Source organism: Gigantopelta aegis, chromosome 4, assembly GCF_016097555.1.
Source record: "Gigantopelta aegis isolate Gae_Host chromosome 4, Gae_host_genome, whole genome shotgun sequence".
Taxonomy (NCBI): Eukaryota; Metazoa; Mollusca; class Gastropoda; order Neomphalida; family Peltospiridae; genus Gigantopelta; species Gigantopelta aegis.
The window spans coordinates 70,711,853-70,728,158 of NC_054702.1; the positions used below are offsets into that span (position 1 = coordinate 70,711,853).

General features: G+C 35.7%; 1 pseudogene; it reads right to left on the bottom strand.

Annotated features, from left to right (window-relative positions):
• Positions 1-3,156: 3,156 nt before the first annotated feature.
• LOC121369976 lies at positions 3,157-14,433 on the bottom strand (annotated as a pseudogene).
• Between the last annotated feature and the right edge of the window lie 1,873 nt (positions 14,434-16,306).

Genomic DNA, 16,306 nt, shown 5'->3' on the forward strand with positions numbered 1-16,306 from the left:
CCTAGGCAGTGGACAAAACGTATCGCTAATTCATAAAGGTACACAACATAAGACATGTCATGTATTATTATATTTCAGGTAGTCCAAATGTACATCTGGGCCCGTGCTTATAAAACTTTTTTTAGAGTCCAGACTCAATCTCAAATGTCCGACTCCGTATAACCGTAAATAAAATGTGCTGAGTGCGTCGTTAAATATAACATTTCCATTTCCAATCTCAAATGATAACACACGCATGCAATTTGTATGACGTCGTTATGACACTAGTGTCTCAGACTCTATTAGAGTCCCGAGTCTAGACTCTAAACGTTTTATAGGCACCAGGCCTGGTGGCAGAAAATGTACCTTACCTCATCATGGTACACACAAAAAAAGACACGTCACCTATTATTATTATATATAAGGTAGTCCAAATCTGCGTCTAGTGGCACAGAACGTATTGCTACCTCATCAAGGTACACATCATAGACATCATTTTAGGTAGTCCAAATCTACATTTGGTGGCACGTATTGCTGCCTCTTCTTTAAGGTACACAACGTATGACACATCACGTATTATATTTTAGATAGTCCAGATCTACATCTGGTTGTACAATGCATCTGTCCCTGTCCCCCCGTTACAATTGGTATATGTCGATCGAGTCAGAATTACCAAAGCGAAATATGTAAATGTAAAGTTTACGTTCCCAGCCCAGAGACTGGCAGTGTGGCACGATGGAACAGGATGGGTCATAGAAGAAGGTATGTAAATATATTGTACAAAATGTTAGTTATGAAATACATAGGAGTGAATATTCTTATTACTGGAGTAGAATGAAGTTTGCCGTTTAAGACTGATGCCAACCGATGAACTACATATGCACGTAATATTTTATATAGGTAATTATTGGCTACATAAAATTAAGATCTTAACAACCGTGAATGTGGCCTTGTCTTAAAGCCCCTGGCCCTAGTTATTAAGCAGTGTAAAATAGTTTAGGCAATTGCAGTAATCCCCATTAACTTACAATGTGTTGCTTAAATTATCCATTTTAGCCAATCTTACATGTGTCTGGTCATCCTATGAGTAAAGAAGTGGTCATTTATGATGGCTGTGCTAGTTTCATTACTGTCTAATAAATTCTACAAACAAAATTTGTCTTCTACATCCGTTTATTTATTTATTATTTTTATTCCAGGTATGTGTGGAATATCAGGCGGTGGACAACAACCCAACCAGAAAGTGATGATCGATTCTAATGTAATTGTTTCAGAGTTTAAAGTCATCGGAACAGCAGTTCTAGGGATGTCCTAACATAGGATCAGCATATTGTGAACTAAAGTGTTGTTTTGTAAGTACTGGGTAAACTCATTCGAATATTCTTTTAAATTTGTAAATAATGAAGCAACATTGTCAAAATAAAACTAATGATAAAGTTATCTTGACCTTGTTTATGTAGTCCGACATATGAGTAATCGTGTATGAAAAGCGTTTATCTGCATTTGTGTTTTGGCATGTTCAATTATTCATTTCATCTTCGTGTTTATATCTGAGAATTTATCACGGTTCAAGATCGCTCTCCTGAGCACACTTCGGCTATCCGGGTTGTTTCTCTAGGACAGGGATTAATAGTTAATATTCAGGGGTTACTGAGAGAGAGAGAGAGAGAGAGAGAGAGAGAGAGAGAGAGAGAGAGAGAGAGAGAGAGAGAGAGAGAGAGAGAGAGAGAGAGAGAGAGAGAGAGAGAGACAGAGAGAGAGAGAGGGGGGGGGGGCGAGGGAGAAAACAAGAGATACGCAGAGAGAGAGAGAGAGAGAGAGAGAGGGGGGGGGGGGGGCGAGGGAGAAAACAAGAGATACGCAGAGAGAGAGAGAGAGAGAGAGAGAGAGAGAGAGAGAGAGAGAGAGAGAGAGAGCGAGAGAGAGAGAGAGTACCTAACGCTCGAAGGATGGATACCTCTCCTGCTCTAAAGATAAAATTCATTTGCACAAATAAATTACGTCACGAGCAAGATGTTTCTCAAATATTAAAAATTGCAAAGCCACAAATCAGTATATGGCGATATTGAAAACCAATAAATTAGTTTAGTAAATATACAGTTTGGCAAAAAGCAACCGAAGCATCCAAGTAATATATCCAAAATAGGACAAAATCTAACCAGAGAAAAAGAGCTCCATACTGTCTTAGATGCTTAAGTTTAGATAAGATGTTTCTCCTTTTCAAACATATAGCAAGGTTAACAGAAAAGACAACTGGCATCACTAAGTGAATCAGCCAGTGCAATTTATTAAGGAACCAATTTATCAGGTTTGATCACTGACGCACAGGCTACGCTCGAAGAAAGATGATACATATATACGAGGACACCAAGTCTTGTGACACATATGTTAAATACACGGATAAACAAATCCTGTCGTAGTATTCGATGGATACATGCTAGGACACCTCTATTAAAGATATAACACACCTAAAAAGAACACAAGGTACCGTTGGTCCATTGGTGCCTTTTACTGCTACCATGCCTTTGAAATCAAAGAAAGAACATTTCCTCATACAGAGCAAAGGCATGCAATCGTCTATCAGCTTGCTGAAGCAGAAAGTGCATAAAGACTGTGATAGGAGACGGGGACGCAAATATTGTTACAGTAGAGACAGGTGTGGATTGTTCAACTTCAGATGTGACACGTAAAAGGTAAGAGATCACCGACGACCTTTCGCTTCTGTGCCAGTATTTGATCAACGATTCAAAGGGCTTGATCTTCTGATCTGTGGAGATCAATACGAGAAAGGTGTACATGCTCGGGCTACGTTATGATGTTTAATTTATGGAATTTAATTATCGGTCCGATCTAAACGCAGTTCTATTTTGTTTCGTTCAAGCTACATTCTTTCACAACCCAAAAGGAACACTATTGCTGCATGCTTTGATACCTGGCCTTGTGCTTATAAACCTTTTAGAGTCTAGACTCGAGACTCTAGTAGCATGACATGGCATGACAACGCCATACAAATTGTATGCGTGTGACGTCTTTAGAGATTGAGTCTGGACTCTAAATGTTTTATTAACACAGGCTCAGAAGCTGGATGCACATGTTGTTCACAACCCTTCAACACTTCATGTAGACAAAAACCAAAGTAATCTGATTAGCATCTGATTTAGTTACCTAATCAAAATATTTACATGTTTTTCCAGACGTTAACAAAGTGATTTCATGGCCTTTCGCTACTCGCTTTTGAAGGACTTCATCTGAACAGGTTTCGTCCACATTTTAGGACATTCCCAAGATGGCTGTTCCAACCACTTGGAACTCTCCGATAAGTACGTTAGAACTGACTTTCACCGTCTGGTTGGGTTGTTGTCCACCGCCTGAGATTCCATAGGAACCTAAAATGTTTTATCAAAAATAAAATGATTATTATAAAAAAAATATTTGTTTAACGACATCACTAAAGCACCCGCTAAATTTTTCCATTAGTAGCAAAAGATGTTTTATATGTACCATCCCAAAGACAGGATAGCACATAACACGGCCAATCGGGAGCACTGGCTGGGACGAGAAATAGCCCAATGGGCCCACCGACGGGGATCGATCCCAAACTGACCGCGCATGAAGCCTATATTTACAAGTAACCTTCTAGTATGAAAGTTGTGTTTTCTGTATGCATTGAAATTATTAAATGAAATAAACTATATATGAAAAGAATCAAATTGATATTTTTGTTACTACTACTACTACCTAAACATCCACATCAAGTTCGTTACATACCTTCTTCTATGACCCATCCCGTTCCATCGTGCCTTACCGCCAGTCTCTCAGCTGGGATGGTAAACTCTACATCGACAGATTTCCCTCTGGTAATTCTGACTCGATCGACTTAAACCAGTTGTAACTGGGGAACAGGCACAGATGCGTTGTACCACCAGATGTAGACCTGGACTACCTACAATATAATAATACGTGATGTGTAGGTATCTGACACTATTGATTATACATTGGTGACAATACAAATATAAAGCCAAGCACTGACTAAATTATTAACAGTAGGTGCTATATACTACCTGACATGAAGAGAACAGCCTCTGTGACAGGATTTAAGGAAATAAAATTGATACTTCGCCACCTGCAATTTCAATTATCCAGACTCCTAAGCACATGGGCTAATGGAGGGGAGGCTACTCTCGTTAAATATATGTACCACAGGCATAGTAAACAATGGTCTTGCCTGTGCCTAAGCAGATATGCATCTGTCAGTTTGATATGCTAAAATCAAGAGGCAATGTTACCCTTCCAATATTCCATAATCATACTGTCAAGTCTGTTCAGACACCAACATAATAAAATAAAGAAAAGAGGTACTCTTTTTTCATAGAACTAAATTCGTATCCCTGTATTTTACTGAATCAAGATACGTTTATGACGTTCCATTCGCTGAAAGCACTAAATTCAAGTGTGTGCTGTAGTCTATAGAATCCGTGATCCTCCATAACATTAGCATATTTAAAACCAAATGACTAATTCTCACGAGTGTCGTATGACTTTCACCTGAAACAGTTGTTAACAATTACATGTTTCCTCATCTCATCAGCGTCATATATCCCACAATTGTGAATCATGATTGACCCAGAAATATTCTGCCCTGTATTCATGAAACGAGGGATGAACATCCTCGAGTATTCAAAGGATATATACGACAAGCCGAACCGAAATGGGAAGTAGACCTCTCCTTTAAAATAACGATACGTCCTTCCTTCCATCGTGTAGTCTGTCATAGGAGGTACCTGTATCAATGTATGGAGTACCAAAAAAAACCAAATGGGTTTCGTTAAAATAGTTTTGTCATCTACTACGGTTATATCAGTACAGTATGTGGTTTTGTTTATTAAATAATATACAATCGTATATATATAAAAAAAATTGTTTATAAATAATAAAATGATGATGATGATGATGATGATGATGATGATGATGATGATGATGATGACGACGAGGATTCGATATGACTGAAAAAGAACTCGATGTGATTTAGTCCAAGGGAACAAAACTTATTTATAAAGCTGTAACGTTAATTTTGGCATGATGACAATGAATTGAAGTAATAAAAATATACAACACAAATAATTACAAAAATAATTCATACAAATGACAATGTGCATTTGTACACATATATAATAACAACAATATGTTCCTAAAAAAAAGACGCTAACGAGCAAACTTTCATTCTAATGAATTTATTTTAAACATGTCTCATACCATCGTAGTTCATAATCGAGAAGAATGCTTGATAGTTAAAACGTTAAAGTTTGTTAGTTTAACGACATCATTAGATTACTTAATAATGGCGTTTGGATGTCAAACATCTGGCAGTTGTAACATTTAGGGCCGACTTTACAAAGCCTATTTATTTCTTACACTTCGTAAATTCGGCCCTTAGTCTTCTTGTCCAGTAAAGGATCTTCGGAGTGGCAAGGGATCTTTTATAGTCATTTTCACACAGACAGGACTGCACATATCACGGCCTTTGACATACCAGCCGTGTGGCACTTGTTGGGACAGAAAAAAACCCAATGGGTCCTCCGAGGAAGGCCGACCCTACGGTCTAATCACTCCAGGAGAATGCTCTACAGTCTGAGCTACATCCCGCCCTCCTGCTTGAAAAACGTGTATGATTTGAGTCTATTCATTGGTTCCATGCGTAGCGGATAGCGATAATCAGGACACGCGTGTACAGCATTAAGGAGTCTTCATCAGGTAGAGATAAATATGGCACTCCTAAACCAAAAGGGCATTCACAGTACATAAACCCCAGAATAAATTGAAATGGATAACGAGACTGTTGTTTCATGATAAAACAACAACAACAACAACAAAAACATTTTCGTTACTAGAGGCGAACAATAACTCGTTAAACTATTTTAATTGTACATAACAAATAAAGAAGTAATACATAAAACAAAACCCAGTACTGACGTCATCGATGTATTTGGGCCACGTGTTGGGAAGTCTTCCGGCGGCCGGGACGTTGCCATCTTGTTGGTTGATGAGAATTCTCCTCATCGCCTCGCCAGTCGCCTGAGCCGAGAAGAACACTTTAAACATGGCGCTCACGTCGTCGTTGTTGTTGTAGGCCCAAGTTAAGTTCAGAGGTCCGGCGTTGAACAGAAACACGACCAGTGGTGCTCCTTTACCTGTGGTGAGAAGTCCACTTTAATAAGACAACCAGAGATGTTCCATGGGAGAGAACTCATAAACATTCTGTATTTGGCCACAGACTAGGCCTACAATTAATTACACTATATGTTTATATATAGCCTTAGTGGCTATAACATTTTTTATTAATATCAGCAGGCCCATGGATTTTTGTATGTACCTTTGCCTGCCTGGGGGACATATACCCTGGAAAGGATAACCCCTGTTGTCCAGCTCTTTCTCCCAGGATACTGGTTTAAACAAACACACCCACTAAACCTGGCCAGAGTACACCCATTTTACACAAAAATCCACTACTTTTGCATGGGCCAGAATTACCGGAAACAAGTCTTCAATGTCGACAAGTTACACATGCTTACAAACTACATGCGCTCCCCTGTCAACTTCAGTAAAATAGTTGCCACTTCATAGCTGTCTGCCATGAAATAATCACAGTCAAACAGCAGACTACTTGCGCGGACAAATTTCTGGACAATCAAATGGGAAGATAACTGTAATCGGAGGCCATTTGAAAACACAGAAACCAGTTTGGTACAACATAAACGGCAAAACAGTTACTGCAATTAAAAATCGTATCTGATCACAAGGCAAAGTCAAACGGACGTTTTGACACCGTCGTAATTGCTACTATCAATCATGCATTGTCGTGTACTTTGCCTATTTATTTTGTAAATGTTATTTATTTATTTATTTATTTATTTATTTATTTATTTATTTACCGTATTTGACAGCGTCTTGAATAACTTTAAATTGTTTTCCTGGAAATTCCAGATCAGCTCGATCGTGTGCCTCTGCTTCCAGAATTTGACCTTCAATATTTTAATATGTTTTAATAAAAGACACAAACATGTTTACAAAATATAAATACATATCTATATGTAGCATAATTAACTAACGGTTTCACTCTAGTATTTATCTGTGACCTAAAATTGATATATTACCACACAGAGAGAGAGAGAGAGAGAGAGAGAGAGAGAGAGAGAGAGAGAGAGAGAGAGAGAGAGAGAGAGAGAGAGAGAGAGAGAGAGAGAGAGAGAGAGAGAGAGAGAGAGAGATAGATAGAGATAGATAGATAGAGAGAGAGAGAGAGAGAGAGAGAGAGAGAGAGAGAGAGATAGATAGAGAGAGAGACGGTTCAAAGCGACTGTGAAGCACACACCATTTCCAACATCATATCCTTTTTTTTTCATTTTCAATTCCAACTGGGTAATTTAATTTATCGGAGACAACCGAAAACATTAACATTCCATTCCGTCAACACTCGTACCTCTAATTTAAGAATAGAGTATATTAGTTTTTGTTGTGCCATAATAAACTCGGATTGTGTTTATGACGCTTATAATACACCATAATTCAAAGATGCGAACGTATGGCAAGATAGTCGAATCATTCTAGTAATTATATGTTCCAGTCGTGGTCTGGACACTAGCTTGTAGTCTTTAAGGATGAATTATTGTTCATAAAATGCAAATGTATGTGCATTTATGAAAAACAAACATAAAATGTCACCATGCATCGTTACACATCTGAATTTTGCACATAGGGGACATACCTGTTCCAAGACACGCAAATACGACATCAACTCCAGTAACTGCCTTCTGAATACTACTTGCGTCGTATCGGGAGCAACCATTAGAGTTACAACTAGCAGCGAAGTTGACGTCTCTGCCAAGTTCACTCAGTCATTGTAAAGGCGTCGGTCGTCACCGCTGGATCGATAGTCGGGGTGTAGTCTCCAAAGAGCTGTTCACTGTTATTAGCCATTGGACCAATAATCTGTGGTACAAATGTATACGAAACCTTTTTAAAAATAAAGATACATTGTATATCGAATTCATTAATCGAATTCGGTGATGCTAAAGTGAGTTGTCAGTTCAAAGTGGAGGTATAAAGTCAGATATCAATTCCTTTCTCAACACCTAACCACTGACATCAGCCTTGGTTACCAAAGAGCTCAGGTTGGTGTTTAAACGTAACTGTATAAAAGCATTTCAACAATTTAAAATTAATCGAATTCGGTGATGCCAAAATGAGTTATCAGTTCAAAGTGGAGGTATACGGTCAGATACCAATTCCTTTCTCAACAACTAACCACTGACATCACCCTTTGGTTACGAAACAGCTACGGTTGGTGTTTAAACGTAACTGCATATAGCACTTCAACAATTTAAAATTAGTGAATGAAAGTATGTTACACCATATTATAACTTAAGCATTGGGACTAATAGCTTTTAACAATGATGTGTGTGTGTGTATATATATATATATATACACACACATACACATACACATACACATACACATACACATACACATACACACATTTGCTTGTCTGCCCGTAACTACCGTCCAACTTAAGATGTTAATCTGCCAAAAATATGTCCAATAAATTTCTATATTTAGACCAGTTGTGACACTCACAGCTATTTTGTCATACACTGTTTTCTTGAGTGGAAGAAACCCATTCTTGATTTGCAGTAAGACAAATGACTGCATGGCTGCTTTAAGAGAATACGACTGTACGACTGGCAGATCCAGTTTGGTGTATGGATTGTCGTCGGGTGGATCCAACTCCCCCAGCCTCATCCTCGTGTAGAACGGCGGTTTGACGCGATCTCGAACTACGTCTTCAGTAGGAAACCTTGTTTGATGGCGTCAACTGTACACGGGAAAAACAATCATCACACATCAACTGTAAACAGGAAAAACAGTCATCTCACAGGCATTGTACATAGGAAAAACAGTCATCTTACATCAACTGTACATAGGAAAAACAGTCATCTTACATGAATTATACATAGGAAAAACAGTCATCTTACATCAACTGTACATAGGAAAAACAGTCATCTTACATGAATTATACATAGGAAAAACAGTCATCTTACATCAACTATACATAGTTAAAACAGTCATCTTACATCATTGTACATAGGGAAAATAGTCATCTTACATCACTGTACGGTACATAGGAAAAAGACATATTGTGACATCAACTGTACATAGAAATAACAGTCATCTTACATCAACTGTACATAGGAAAAACAATCATCTTATATCACTGTACATAGGAAAAACAGTCATCTTACATCGCTGTACATAGGGAAAATACATATTGTAACATCAACTGTACATAGAAATAACAGTCATCTTACATCAAATAAACAAGGAAAAACAGTCATCTTACATCAACTGTACATAGGAAAAACAGTCATCTTACATCATCCGTACATAGAAATAACAGTCATCTAACATCAACTAAACAAGGAAAAACAGCCATCTTACATCAATTGTACATAGGAAAAACGGTCATCTTACATCAACTGTACATAGAAATAACAGTCATCTTACATCAACTGTACATAGAAATAACAGTCATCTAACATCAAATAAACAAGGAAAAACAGTCATCTTACATCAACTGTACATAGGAAAAACAGTCATCTTACATCATCCGTACATAGAAATAACAGTCATCTAACATCAACTAAACAAGGAAAAACAGTCATCTTACATCAATTGTACATAGGAAAAACGGTCATCTTACATCAACTGTACATAGAAATAACAGTCATCTTACATCAACTGTACATAGGAAAAACAGTTATCTTACATGAATTATACATAGGAAAAACAGTCATCGTACATTAACTGTACATAGGAAAAACAGTCATCTTACATCAACTGTACATAGGAAAAACAGTCATCTTACATCACTGCACACAGAAAAACAGTCATCTTACATGAATTATACATAGAAAAAACAGTCCTCTTACATCAACTGTACATAGGAAAAACAGTCATCTTACATCAACTGTACATAGGAAAAACAGTCATCTTACATGAATTATACATAGAAAAAACAGTCCTCTTACATCAACTGTACATAGGAAAAACAGTCATCTTACATCATTGTACATAGGAAAAAGACATCTTGTAACATCAACTGTACATAGGAAAAACAGTTATCAAATACCAGATGTATGTTATGTTGATGTATGTCATTGGGTCGATCATGAATGAGACTCTTTCGCAGCTGTTTACATTGCAATTTATTTACTCTTTAACAGTTGTTTACACACTGTTTTATTGATATATATATATATATATATATATATATATATATATATATATATATATATATATATTAATGTTTGTGTTTATCATCATTTACCTTTGTTTGATACCCAATAACCGGTGAGCGTTTCGCCCTGAGGTATTTTAACATATTCAGTTCAGATAATTTAAATTGTTTATGTTGTTAACAATAGATTATTCTAGTATGCTAGTAAATTTACGCATTGAGTAGTACACAGGATCCGAGGCATTGGACGACAACTCGAGGTTGCAGCCAGCTTTGATGCACGCTGCTGCCGTCTCGGCGGATGTGTTAAGGTAGTGGTGCCGGGTGATGATGTTCTCAATGGCCGACCGATCACTGACGATGTAACCAGAGAAATTAACTCGTCTCGCAAAATTGTGGTCAATAGCTTTTCATTAGCACAGGCAGGTACTCCGTTTATTCTGTGTAATAAAAATAACCATTTAGACATACAGACAAACGGATAGACATACAGACAAACGGATAGACAGACAGACAGACACATATAATATATTTGTTGATAGAAACATGAACAGACTTAGTATGATATGAAGGAAGAAAAGAATAAAGAAAGGGAAGAATCAAACTATTAATAATACTTTTATTAATATATAGTAACTTCATTTATTTAAAATATATTAAACTTCCATGCGTCCTTCAAACATCAATGAATAAGCGAAAGAATGAATGAATGAATGTGTGGTCTAAGAAACGAACGAAAGAACGAGAGTGGACACGCCGATTACAATAGTTTGGTATTATAGACAGACGATCAGTATGTATCAGTACTATCAGAAGACGATTCTAATACAACAAGCGTACTGTCCATTGGTTAGTGTTAAATCAGACGATTTATGTACGCTGTTATGGGCAACCAGGATTTAACACACGATGACAAGATCTTGAGCACTCCTTCGATCTGCTGTCACTTAGCATGTTTTCGTTAGTGTCTTACATCCGCGTCTTCCATTACGTTTAGACGTTGATACAAATAACTCTTATCTTTTAAAAAAATTGCTAACATCAGACGAAAAATAATTTAGCAGCACTGAACACCTATCCAACACAAACATTCATTAAAGGGACATTCCCGAGTTTGCTGCATTGTAAGATGTTTCTGACTAATAAAATATTTCTACGATTAAACTTAAATGTTAAATATATTTTCTTGTTTAGAATATCAGTGTCTGTATATTCAATGTGTTTCTGGTCGTCTTAATATTTGTAAGAAGCCCAAACGAGATTTCGTCTTCAAATAATTTCGTACTTACGAAAAAATATATTTTAGGAAATAAAACGAAATTTAACCCAATACAAATATTAGAACGATCAGAAACATGTTTAATATACAGCCACTAATATTTTATGCAGGAAAATATATTTGATATTTAATTACAATCGTTAAAAAGTCTCTGTTAGTCGATAACATGTTAAACATTGCAGCAAACTCAGGAATGTCCCTTTAATGTGTCTTCAGTCATATTTTACAAGGGACATAAATCAATGGCGTGGCCAGGAGTTTATATTGGGGAGGCCAACACCCATATTGCGGGACAACCCACACTATGTATGTCTATATGTACGTATGTATGATTTTATAAAATGTTATATTTAAAAAAAAAAAATGATTGGGTGGATGGCATGGCCTTTTATAACATTATTTGGGAGCATACAAATTCTAAAAATATCGGGCGAGTCTATCTTAGTGGCCGCAGTACAGCGAACCATACCAATACGTACGGGATGAGTTATCAGTCTTCAATTTTACATTAAAAAATATTTATTTATAATTCACATGAAACATCGTATAGCCTCAGGATAATTCGGAATGTTTTCAAATTATTTTTAAATCACTGGCAGGATTCTGCAAGTAAGGTTTTGATTGGTGGACATGAGCTCCAACTGGCTGGTGTTAGATCCACATTTTTAATTAGATTGATTTGTTTCGGCAAGGACATTGTGGCACCACGTCTTTTGTTGTTGTTTTCGTGCACAGTAAATATTATATATCTTTTATTTTATTTAAAAAAATAAAATAAAATTATTGTCCCAGATCATATAACAGTGTCGATGTTAGGAACAACAACAAAAAAACGTTCAGTAATAACAAAGCTAACAGAAACTGATTCAGACTCAAATTCTACCCATGCATTCACATGCATAGGGTCAACATATACAAGCAGAACACACCGACTTACAGGAACGAACAAACTAAAACAAATTATTGAGAACACATTGGCAGTTGGACATGAACAAAGATATACTTTTATGATCCGAGATTTAAACAATAACTGATAAAATAGCGAAGAAGAGGGAATAGAATCAGAAGGACGAACATGAAGAAGAATACTTGACCGAGATAAATGTCATAAGAAAAAAAGTTAGTATTTTTTCAATTTTCATTTTTCTTTTTTCTTTACGGTGGCTGGTAACTTATGACTGTGAAGCTTGACCAATATTTTCTTATTCTTGAAGACTTTGGTGGAGAGTACAAATATATATAATGAATACAGTTATATGTGTTTATACGACTTAATATGTTCTAAACATGTTTTTGGAACTGGTAATACCTTTTTAATTTTACATATATGGATATCTTGTTTTATTAGTATTAAACACAAATTTATGATATCAGATTTTGGAAAATTAATTTTAAAAAAACCTAACAAAAGGGTTTCAGTCTTGAATGGTATAATTATGTTACATTTTTTTTTCAGTACCTCAAAGAACTCATACCAAACAGTTCGGACATTCTGACATTCAGCAAATAGATGAATTAATGTCTCTTTTGTGTTTTCAGAATAAGTATTTTGTTCTGTTTCGTATAAATTACACTGCATCAATGTACTATTTATATACTATATTCTTTGATTTATTTTAAACTGAAGAGGTAGTTTTGAGTAGTCGGTTATTTTGAAAGGAATATTGTATATGCTTTCCCAATTTTCATCAATAATTTCTATTTGTAATTTTTTTCCCATTCTTGTTGTAAAATGATAGGTTTTGCATCCATGTGAATTTTTGCAAGAGTTAATTTATAAAATACCTTTGTTACTTTTGGTATTGAATCCAGTAGCCTATAGTACTGCATATTTTCTGCAAAACGTGTCATGTGAAATGAATGTTCCCTCATCATCGATCAAATCGTTAATGAAAAATACGTCATGTTTTATAAAACACAAATCTATTACTTATCTCAATTATTTGGATTATACCAAAGTGGCTGTCATAAAATGTCTTCTGGTGTTGTGGTGTTAATTGGTTGGAAATGAGCACAGCTCAAAAACATATCTTGCCAGAAATCATTAAATTTTGACATTATTTTAACATATCCTTCTTTACACAAATACGTAACTTTATCTCCTCCCAGACTCTCCAAGTCATCTATTAGAAAGCTCTTCCACGCAGAATGCTTACTGAGATTAATAAGCTTTTGTAACCATGATATTTTTAATGCAGAACACAAAGACGCGAAGTCGTGTATCGAAAAAAGAAGTTATTTTGAATTATATAAAACCTGAAACCCTGCTACGTATCTCAAAACAGGCAAAACACTACATCAGTTTTAATACAAATTGCTACATGTATCTGTATATATATATACATACCTATATATACATATATATATATATATATATATATATATATATATATATATATATATATATATATATATATACATAGAGGACCGGTTTAGACAGAGTTCATCAAGAGTTATGGTTCTTGAATGATCGACAACTCGCGAACAACAATGACATTTGAACCCATGGCTGGTTGGGAAACACAGACCCAGACTTGCAATCGATTATTTCACAGACATAAAAAATATACTTAAAGGGACATTCCTAAGTTTCCTGCAATTTTTAAGATGTTATAGACTAACAGAGATTTTTTAACGATTAATTACGTATTAAATATATTTTTCTGCATAAAATATTAGTGGCTGCATATTAAACGTGTTCCTGGTCGTTCTAATATTTGTACTAGGTTAAATTTCATTTTATTTCCTAAAACATTATTTATTCGTACGTACGAATTAAAACAATTGTGCTAAATCTTTCTGTTTTGACTAATTTTTGTATTAATTTGACTTTAGTTTCTAACGAAAGTTCGATACGTTGCCGTTTTGGGGGTCGCTCCGCCATTATAAATGAAATAAGACAACACAAAATATACGAGCGACTCGCACCTATTTAGACATGCGTTAGGTTGACAAGTAAAACTCGCCGAATTCATAAGTGTGAAATCACACTAATATTAATCCGATTGATCTAACGGCCCACCGCAATCAGAGTAAACTTCACACGAGTGCGATTACATTTTGTATTTGATCTTGCGACGGCGTCCTGATTACTTGGCAATTGACGATCATTGTTTATCTAATTAAGCAGCCCGTCGTTCAGTCAAATCCCAGTCCGGTGTAGACAAAGGTAATTGATACATGAATGGTTCTTTTGTTCTTGATTTTTTATTCGCAGTCCGGAGTTGACAGAATACGGATTAGGCAGAGATTTATACCTAAGAGATAAACGATAGCTGAAAGGGGCTTTAGAAATGGACCGGTTTACGCAGAGATCCGGATTACACAGAATCCGGTTTAGACAGAGTCTACTGTATATATAAATTGTATCTATATCAGTCATTAATGAGATTGACCCATGGGGCCTTTCGGTATTAAATTTTTCATAATGAAACTTTTAAGTAAAATATATCTTTCTATTTCAATATTTTTTTGCATTATATATTTTAATGGCAGTGTTTTCAACACAAAAAAACATTTTTATATTATTGTACAGTGAAAAGGTATTTTATATTAATAATTAGCCAATTAAGAAAGTTATCTTTTTCATTATTTATGAAACCAAACATGATATTATTTTTATTAAAAGTGATTCTATTCCCTGTCTTAGTTAATATCCCATAAGTTGTTGGTCTCATTGCACTCTACGAATAAATATGATATGGTTTCAGGATAATTACTACATAAATTGCACATATTCGAATTGACGTAACGAATCATATGTAAAAATGTATTAGTAGCTAAAATTCTTTGAAATAATCTATATTGGAACCATAATAAAGTTGAATCATTGACGCATTGAAAAGGTAGCAAACAGTACTGTGCCCGATCACTTGCTATAAACATAAATCCTGGAGATCTGAAACTATTTGGTTTTAGGTAATTGTTTGTATTTCACATGTTAGGATGTTAAAGGGACATTCCTGAGCTTGTTGCAATTTTTAAAGATGTTATCGACTAACACAGACTTTTTGACGACTGTAATTACATATCAAATATATTTTTCTGCATAAAATATTAATGGCTGTATATTAAACGTGTTTCTGATCGTTCTAATATTTGTACTAGGTTAAATTTCATTTTATTTCCTAAAAAAAATATTGTTTCGTACTTACGAAATTATTTGAAGACAAAATCTAGTTTGGGCGTCTTACAAATATTAAGACGACCAGAAACACATTGAATGAATGAATGAATGAATGGTTAACGACACCCCAGCACAAAAAAAACCCCACTGAATATTGTGACGGAACATGCTCTTAATTTTGTTTTCGCCTGTGGCAATATTAATTGTTTTAGAGGGCCGTGTGCAGCTCCAATATGCACTTAAGCCCAGGTGGGCACTTTGTTATGTGATACCTCTGCGCGACGGTCGTCGAGCTTTTTTAATACACACCCAGCCCATGTGCGGAGGCCATGTAGCCAGTAGTTACGTAATACCTCCGCGAGTGCGGTTTTTACAACCGTGATTTTGGCGACTAGGCGTCAGCAAGTCTTGCCATCTAAGGAAAATTGTCGTCTTTGTCGCTGTGGAAATATCACTTGTAGGTATTCGGTGCCACGATGTACCCCCAGGCGATACTGGGATTTTATAATAAATAGCTAGGGTTTTGGAGATATCAGGGAGAAACATATTGGAAGGCTTCCAGTTAGGAATAGAGTTGTAATTCCTTTATTAATTAAGTTCCCCTGGAAGCGTTTCTCAATTATCACACGTG